Source organism: Gossypium arboreum, chromosome 2 (assembly GCF_025698485.1).
Source record: "Gossypium arboreum isolate Shixiya-1 chromosome 2, ASM2569848v2, whole genome shotgun sequence".
NCBI lineage: Eukaryota > Viridiplantae > Streptophyta > Magnoliopsida > Malvales > Malvaceae > Gossypium > Gossypium arboreum.
Genome location: NC_069071.1, coordinates 94,704,716 through 94,714,076, shown reverse-complemented (window position 1 = coordinate 94,714,076; position 9,361 = coordinate 94,704,716). Strand labels below are relative to the sequence as shown.

Sequence of the window (9,361 nt, the reverse complement as noted above, 5' to 3'; positions counted from 1 at the left end):
CCAGACAGGACATTTTGTTATCTGTTTCTCGAATTTAAATGCTTGCTTAATTAAAGTTGCAGTATTGTATAAAACATGAAAAAAAAAATTAAATTAGTACATTGCATGATCTTGAATGATTAATTAAATGCTTTTTGATGGCTTTGATATATCATTATCAAACTATAAGACAACATATATACGAGTATTGTATGTATAAAATATTGAAATTTTATATGTAATGTGATGTTTGTTTGTGTGTTTAGAATGAAATGCCCTACTAGTGAGAACTCAATCATGTTTAATTGTGAGCCTTTCTTGGCCTTTGTAAAATTTTAATTGCTTAAATTTCTATATTTTCCTACTTATGGTTTCGGTTGAAGAGTTCATTTGATACAAGGGAAAAGAGAAAGTAGTTGAATAGTCGATCAGAGACTGTTCGAAAATATTCGAGGTAAGTTTTGAGTAGTCACCTTTAGTATATAATTGATGATGCCTTGATATGTGTATATTAGATGAATTCTGACCTTTCGGTTCTACTTGAATTAAGTGGTGTGATAAATAATTTATGTATATGACTTATAGTCGAATGGTCTCTATGTGTTAAGCTTGAATGGTGAAATGGATATGTGATATTTATGTATGACTTTCGAATCGAAATGTAAATGATGATATTCATATGGAGCTTATATCCGAACGTAGCAAATGACTACTAATGTGATATGTTGAATAAATTGTGTTAATATATGATTAAATATGCATGATATTTGATGTGTATCCGGACTTAGGGTCTGCAGGCTATGTGCTGGAATTATATCCGGACTTAGGGTCCGCAGGCTATGTACTGGAATTATATCCGGACTTAGGGTCCGCAGGCTTCGTGCTGGAAATGTATCCGGGCTAAAGTCCCGCATGCTTCGTGCTGGAAATGTATCCGGCTAAAGTCCCGAGCTTCAGGTTGAAATGTATCCGCCAAAGTCCCACAGAGCTTCGTCTTTGAAATGTATCCGGTTAAAGTCCCATGAGCTTTGTGCTGATAATATAATTTCGGTTTTATACCTAGTAGGCCAAGTGCCGATGAATTTGATAAAAGTATACAATTACAAGATCCTACACTAAGTTGACAAATTGAAAGTGCATTACATATTAAGTTGGCCAGGTATGTATCATGTACTCGTATGCGATTTTGATTTGAATTAAATTATAAATATATAAAGTGATGCATCTGTGAATAAGTGTTATGACTATAAATGTGATTGTGATATATTCGGTAAATGTGTGAAGTGATTCTATGTTTATATTCAAATATAAACACTTGGTCCTTGTGGAAAGGTTTGTGGAAGTATATGATTTTATTTTTAGGTGATTACGATCTTGGAAAATTAAATGTGAATATGATATTGTATTTCATTCGTTTTAATTGAACTAAAGCTGATAGTGAAGCATTTTAATGCCTATGTTATATGAGTTCAATCTTGAATGACATGATATACATGTTTAGATAATTTGAATGCAAGGAATGTGTGAAAGAGCAAATTTGTAATAAATCTGCTTGGGACAGCAACTGTAGCATGATTTTGGAAAATCACCATAAATTGTGGAAATTGAATTAGAAGCTGAATAAATTATGAAATTAAATCTTAATGAGTCTAGTTTCTTATAAAAGAAACCGTGTAAGCAAAAGAATTTTTGATAATGAAATATTTGAAGTGGAGTGAGACAGAGTCAAAATGACTTTGAAATCCCCTGTTCTGTCTTTAGAAAATCATTGGAAATTTTACAATGATGATTGTAAGATAAAATTTATATTCTTAGACTCCTTAATAAGTCTAGTTTCAAATGAAGTAAACGATAACATATTTCAAATTCTATATAATGAGAAAATTGATTTGTAGTGAAGAGTGGTCAGAATAGTCAAACAGTGAAACAGGGGAAACTTCAATAAAAATCTGGTATTGATTGGTCAAACCAAAAATTCTGAAAATTTTATGGATGGAAGATATATAAGTCTATTTTCAGGAAAAATTAACGTCACTTTATTTGGAGTTTCTTATCTCCAGTTATAAATAATTTAGTGACTGTTGCTCAGGAAAACAGCTTGTAGTGAATTTGTGATTTTGTTGCAAACATGGTTAAAACTAGTTAATGAGATACTTTTCGTGTTCTTATGATCTTATTTGTGATTTCAATATTTGGTTTTAATTGAGTTCAGATTCAAGTGAGGTGAATTTGCTAAATATGCATTATGTTCATGGATACTTGGCCGAAATGGCAATTACCTAGGAATGATTTCTTGAAAATTTGAAATAATCGATCTATAAGTAAATTAATTGTTTGCATTGCTTAAAACTTACTAAGCATTGAAGCTTACTCCGTGTTCTATTTTCCATTCCTTATAGGTTTATCCTTTAGTTCGAGTTGGAAGAGCCGGAGATATCATCACACTATCGAGTCATTATGTGAGTTGAGAAGATGGTATATCATCATGATTTAAGGCATGTATAGGATAGACTATAGGTAGAATGATATTTTGACTTTGTATACATTATAGCCATGCGAAGATGGCTCGCTTATTTTGTTTAGAGAAGCCTTATAATTGAACTAATATGTTGAAATGTTTTAGTTAAAACTTGATAGTAGTTAATTTGTTATTAGATATTCGGTTATGTTTTGATAATTAGTCATTTCGGAAATTTATAAGAGCTCTTATGAAAAATCAATGAGACAGGTTGCATTGTTGATAATTTATGTCTGGCAAATATCTTTGACCTTATAGAAGTTTTGTTCAGTCAAGTAATACCTCATAACCTTATTCCGGCAACGGATACGGGTTAGGAGTGTTACAGACCACCTATGAGTTCAAAAGCTACCTCAGTAGCTAGTGTTGGTAACATTAGATCAAATCAACCCGAGTGTAAACATTGTGGTAAATGACATCTCGGTAGTTGTAGATTGCATGATCGGGCCTGTTTAAATGTGGATCAATGGATCATTACATTCATGAATGCACTGAGTCAGCTGAACAAAACACAGTATAGAATGTGAGACCGCGTAATATGTTAGCTCGAGGTAGACCACTAAAAAATACGGGTACTGTGAGTAGTAGTCAGAGAGGAACTAAAGACACAGTAGTTCGATCTGAGGCTCATGCACCTGCCAGAGCTTATGCTATTTGCGCTTGCGAAGAGGCTTCATCCCCAGATGTTATTACTGGTACATTCACTCTTTATGATACTAGTGTAATTGCATTGATTGATCCAGATTCGACTCATTCTTATGTGTGTGAGACCTTAGTATTCAATAAGACTTTGCTTGTTTAGTCTACTGAGTTTATGATTAGAGTATCGAACCCCTTAGGCTGGTGTGTTCTGGTTGACAAAGTGTGTAAGAATTGTCCTTTGATGATTTGAGATTCGTGTTTTCTGGTTGATTTGATGTTGTTTCCATTTGATGAGTTTGATATAATTCTGGGTATGGATTGGTTGACTTTGCATGATACTGTTGTAAACATCAAAAGAAACACTATTGATTAACGGTGCCAAAATGATGAGATTATTCGGATTGAATCTAATGATCTGAATGGTTTACCGGCAGTGATATCTTCGATGTTAGCTCAGAAGCATGTGAGAAAAGGTTGTGAAGCTTACTTTTTGTATGTGCTTGATAGTAAAGTGACTGAAAGAAAGATTGAATCAGTACCAGTTGTGTGCAAGTATCCGGATGTGTTTCCTAAAGAATTGTCGGGTTTTCCACCTATCCGAGAAGTAGATTTTGGTATTGAGTTAGTGCCAGGGACGACTTAAATATTGATAGCTTCGTACAGAATGGCACCTACTGAATTAAAAGAATTAAAAGCTCAGTTGCAAGAGTTGACAGATAGAGGTTTCACACAACTGAGTTTCTCTCCCTAGGGTGCACCAGTTTTATTTGTGAGAAAGAAAGACGGAACCATGAGAATGTGTATCGACTATAGACAGCTCAATAAGGTGACTGTAAAGAATAAATATCTGTTGCCAAGGATTGACGACCTGTTGGACCAGATGAAAGGGGCTACAGTGTTTTCAAAGATAGATTTGAGATCAGGTTACTATCAGTTGCAAGTTAAAGACTCTGATGTGCCGAAACTACTTTCCAAATAAGGTACAGATACTATGAGTTTTTGGTTATGCCTTTTGAACTTACTAATGCACCTGCTATTTTCATGGATTTGATGAACCAGATATTTAGGCAATATTTAGATCGGTTTATGGTTGTGTTCATAGATGACATTTTGATCTATTCTTATGATGAAACTGAGCATACTGAACATCTGAGACTTGTGTTATTGACTTTGTGAGATAAACAATTGTATGCGAAGTTCAGTAAATGTGAGTTTTGGTTACGTGATGTCAGTTTTCTGGGACATGTTGTATCAGCATCGGCTGTTCGGGTTGATCCAAGTAAAATTTTAGCTACACTTGATTGGAAACCTTCGAGAAATGTTTCTAAAGCTCGAAGTTTTCTAGGACTTGCTGGTTACTATAGACGATTCGTGAAAGGATTCTCTAGGATTGCAACCCGATGACAAAGCTATTACAGAAAGATGTTAAGTTCGAGTGGTCAGAAAAGTGCCAGAAAAGTTTTGATCAGTTGAAAGCCCTTTTGACCAAAGCTCCAGTGTTAGTTCAGCCAGAATCAGGTAAAGAATTTGTTATTTATAGTGATGCATATTTAAATGGTTTGGGCTGTGTGTTAATGTAGGAAGGCAAAGTCATAGCTTATGCCTTGAGACAGTTAAAACCACACGAAAAGAATTATCCGACGCACGATCTAGAATTGGAAGCTGTTGTGTTTGCATTGAAAATATGGTGCTATTACCTATTCGGTGAGAAATGTCACGTTTATTCTGATCACAAAAGCCTGAAATATTTGATGACTTAGAAAGATCTGAAATTGAGACAGTTTCGATGGTTAGAGCTATGAAAAGACAACGACCTTGTGATTGACTACCATCCGGGAAAGGCTAATGTTGTTGCTGATGCTCTAAGCCGAAAATCATATTTACTTTGCGTGAAATGAATGCAGATATGGCTATCTTTGATGATGGTTCGATTATAGCTGAGTTAAAAGCAAGATCGTTATATTTTCAACAGATTTGTGATACTCAGAAAGTTGATATGGTTTGTTAATAAAGCGAGGCCAATGTGATTCGAATGTTGATTCAGAGTTTCGAGTTGATGTTGAAGGTTGTCTGAGGTTTAGAAACCAAATATGTGTTCTGAGAAATCCAAGATTGATTCAGATGATTTTGAATGAAGCTCATAATAGTTGATTATTTGTTCACCCAGGTAGTACGAAGATGTATAATGATTTAAAACAACTTTACTAGTGGCATGGTATGAAATGAGACATTTCTGAATTTGTTTCGAAATGTTTATTCTGTCAGCAAGTAAAAGCCGAGCATCAGGTACCTTCTAGATTGCTTCAGCCGATCATGATACCAGAATGGAAATGGGACAGAGTCACAATAGATTTTGTATCCGGTTTGCCGTTGACACCGAGCAAGAAAGATGCAATCTGGGTTATTGTGGATAGATTGACTAAATCAACTCATTTTGTTCCGGTCCAGACAGATTACTCACTTGATAAGCTAGATGACTTGTATGTTTCTCAGATTGTGAGATTACACGGAGTAACTATTTTTATTGTTTCAGATAGAGATTCGAGGTTTACATCGAGGTTTTAAAAGAAACTACAAGATGCACTAGGTACGGAATTACATTTTAGCATTGCTTTCTATCAGCTAACAGATGGTCGGTCCAAATGAATCATTCAAATACTTGAGGATATGTTGAGATGTTGTATTCTCAAGTTTGAAGGTACGTGGGAATGATACTTACCTCTAATTGAATTTGCATACAATAATAGCTTTCAATTGAGTATCAAAATGGTACCTTACAAGGCTTTGTATGGTCGTAAATGTCGTACACCATTATATTGGACTGAGCTTAGTGAAAACAAGATAGATAGGGTCGATTTGATCAGAGAGACTGAACAGAAAGTGAAAGTGATTCGCGGAAGCCTGATAATAGCGTTAGATCATCAAAAATCGTATGCTGACTTGAAATGAAAAGATATAGAGTTTTAGGTCGGGGACAAAGTATTTTTGAAAGTCTCACTGTGGAAGAAAATACTCAGATTCAGTTGTAAAGGCAAATTGAGTCTGAGATTTATTGGGCCGTATGAGATTATTGAGTGTATTGGGCCGGTTGCGTACAGACTATTTTTGCCACTTGAGTTAGAAAAGATTCATAATGTATTCCATGTTTCGATGCTTTGTAGATATCGATCTGATCCCTCACATGTGATTAATTCATTAGAGATCGAGATTAATTCTTATATGACATATAAGGAAGAACCGATTCGTATTCTGGCTCACGAAGTTAAAGAATTGTGAAATAAAAAAATTTTTGTTAGTGAAAGTACTATGGCATAAACAGGGAGTTGAAGAGGCAACGTGGGAGCTAGAGGATGCAATGAAAGAATGTTATCTGAACCTACTCACCGGTAAGATTTTCGAGGACGAAAATCCCTAATGGGGGAGAGTTGTAACAGCCCGATTTAGACCTTGTTCAGAATAGTGGTTTCAGGACCACGAATCCGAGTCAGAAAAATATTTTAAAATTATTTGATATGTTTATTATATGTGAATTTATATCTGTGAAATTTTCGTGTTTTAATTTTGTCGTTTGAGTGCCCGATTTAATAAAAGGGATTAATCGCTAGAAACACAAAAATTTATATACTTTTTCATACCCAATTCTACTTAAATTCATGCAAATTCAGTTAAATTCTTGTCAAAAAATAATTAAATATTATAAAATAATTAAATTATGTTAAAAATATGAACATTATGAATTTTAATTAATTTTGTAGTTAATTTTGATTAAATTTGGTTATTTTTGACAGAATTACACAATTGGAGAAAAAGGGCCCAGTTGAACACTGCGAGAAGAACAAAACCGAGAGCAATTTGAAGTATCGAGGCCAATTAATTTCCAGACCAAGACGGTCCAGAAATGTGTATTAATTCATAATTAAATTAATTTTAATTTATTTCCTATTTAATTTAGGTTAAATGAATTAAATTTAATTAATTATGAAGAAAGGGCCTAGTGAACCGCACTAGTTGAACCGAATGGAGTGAGTCGAACCAGCCAGTAATTGGGCTGACCAGAACCGTCCATTGGCTGAACGAAATCAGAAAATTATTTGATAAAATATTCTTCCAAAAAGGCCCTTGAAAAACCTCCAAATTACGTTCAAACCCCACCTTTATTTTAGGCTTTGTAGATTTGCCCCAACCTATTTTTAGCAAGGTTGAAAGCTTCAACCTTGCCATGTGTGTGGCCTGCCATGGGAGGGCTCTCTTGGCTGCTGAATTTACTACTTTTAGCAGCCCTCTTCAGCTATAAAAGCCACCTTATGCTGCCCATTTCAAGGCATCCCTCAACATCCCTCATTCCATAACATTCTCTTATCCTCTCTTCACTTCTCTCAAAGTTTCCTCTCCATTTTTCCATCCCATTTTCCCTTCCTCTTGTGCCGATTTCCTCTCTTAAGAAAGAGGTGTTCTTCAGCCATATTGGGAAGAAATCAAGGATTCATATAAGCCTTGCTCGGCGAAGACAATGGAGACTAAGAACGGAGCAACAGTCAAGCTGCAAAGAAACACTGGATTTGCTTTCTGTTCCCTTTCTTTTTAATTTCTGTTGTTTTTATGATTAACATATCTATGAAAAATATTTTTTTTTGAAATGGTTATTTTAATCAATTTATCTTGAATTTAATTTGTGTTGGGTTGATTATATTTTGCCTACTTGAATTATTAAATTAGTCTTTATTCTGTTATAGGCCTCAGTGAAATGCTTGATTAAGTAAAATCATGCTTAGGTTATCTGGCATTATAATTGTTTAGATAACTAAAGAATTAATTGTTTAAACAGATTGAAATTGAATTTAATGGACTCAGTACTTAATTAGTGCATGTTTAATTCTTCTAAGGTAATTGAAAATTAAATCAGCATTGTATTTGGCGATACATATGCCTTGCATAACTTGCAAGATTGTTGTGATTAAATTGTTTCAAGGTATGGCTACTCTGTTACTTCACATGATCTTTTACATGTTTATTAAGTTGAATTAATCAGTTGAATCGACATAGGAATATGCGAGAGATATTTTAATTCAATATGTGTGTATGTGCAATAGCATGTTTACTTTATTAAATCTGTTTAGTCGATTGAATTGGCATAGGGATATGTTCAAGAGATAAATGGAATTTTTTAATTAGTAAATATGTTCATAAGTTAGCAAATTACTGGGTTGCCGTGAATTTATTCATAACAGCATAAGCACGAATTCAATATTTCTAAGTTAAATAGGTATAATTAATCCAACACAATTATATCATCTTGATTAAATCTTAATTGAAATCGTGCACTAGAACTCTTTTATTTTATTTAAATTGTTTGCTTAGTTTTAAAATCTTAGTTTATAAATCACTCTTTTCAAACCAAAATTATTTTTACCTCACCAAAGTGTTTTAATTAATTTCATAAATATTGCTTTTTACAGTCCCTGTGGGTACGATAACTCGACATTTACTTGTCACTTTATTACTTGTTACGATTGTGTACACTTGCACATTTCCACCGTTTCAAGTTTTTGGCGCCGTTGCCGGGGACTGTTTTAAAAAAAACCATTATTTGTGAATTTATTTTTACATTTTGCTTCTTTTATTTTCCTGATCAATTTTACTTACTTAATTAATTCTTCTCTGATTATTTCAAGTGTTTATGAGTATTAACCGAATTATCGACTTACTCCCAGTGGACCCTGAAATAAAACGAACCTTTCGCCAACGAAGAAGACAAGCAAACCAGAGAAGGACCAAAGAGATGAATTTTGAGAATATCAATCAAGGAAACGGAGCAAATCTTGCTTAAAATCCTATCCTTATTACTGATGATAGGGATAGACCTTTACGACAATATGCCGTGCCAGTTTTTAATGACCTTAATCCAGGTATTAGAAGACCTGAGATTGAGGCACAACAATTCGAGCTGAAGCCAGTCATGTTCCAGATGCTTTAGACAGTGGGCCAGTTCAGTGGAATGCCTACTGAAGATCCTCATCTTCATTTAAGACTGTTTATGAAGGTGAGTGACTCTTTCAAGCTAGCCGGAGTACCGAAGATGCATTACGATTAAAACTGTTCCCATACTCGTTGAGGAACAAAGCTTGAGCTTGGTTAAACTCACTGCCACCGAACTTGATTTCTACATGGCAAGAGTTAGCAGAGAGATTTCTTGTGAAGTATTTCCTGCCTAGCAAGATTGCT

The 9,361-nt window shown here is 34.3% G+C and overlaps 1 long non-coding RNA gene across 1 annotated transcript; it reads left to right on the top strand.

Moving 5' to 3' along the window:
* Positions 1-1,048: 1,048 nt before the first annotated feature.
* LOC128284006 (uncharacterized) lies at positions 1,049-2,584 on the top strand. Its single transcript, XR_008274288.1, has 2 exons — positions 1,049-1,138; positions 2,379-2,584. It is a non-coding gene; the product is annotated as an uncharacterized LOC128284006 (long non-coding RNA).
* Positions 2,585-9,361: the final 6,777 nt, after the last annotated feature.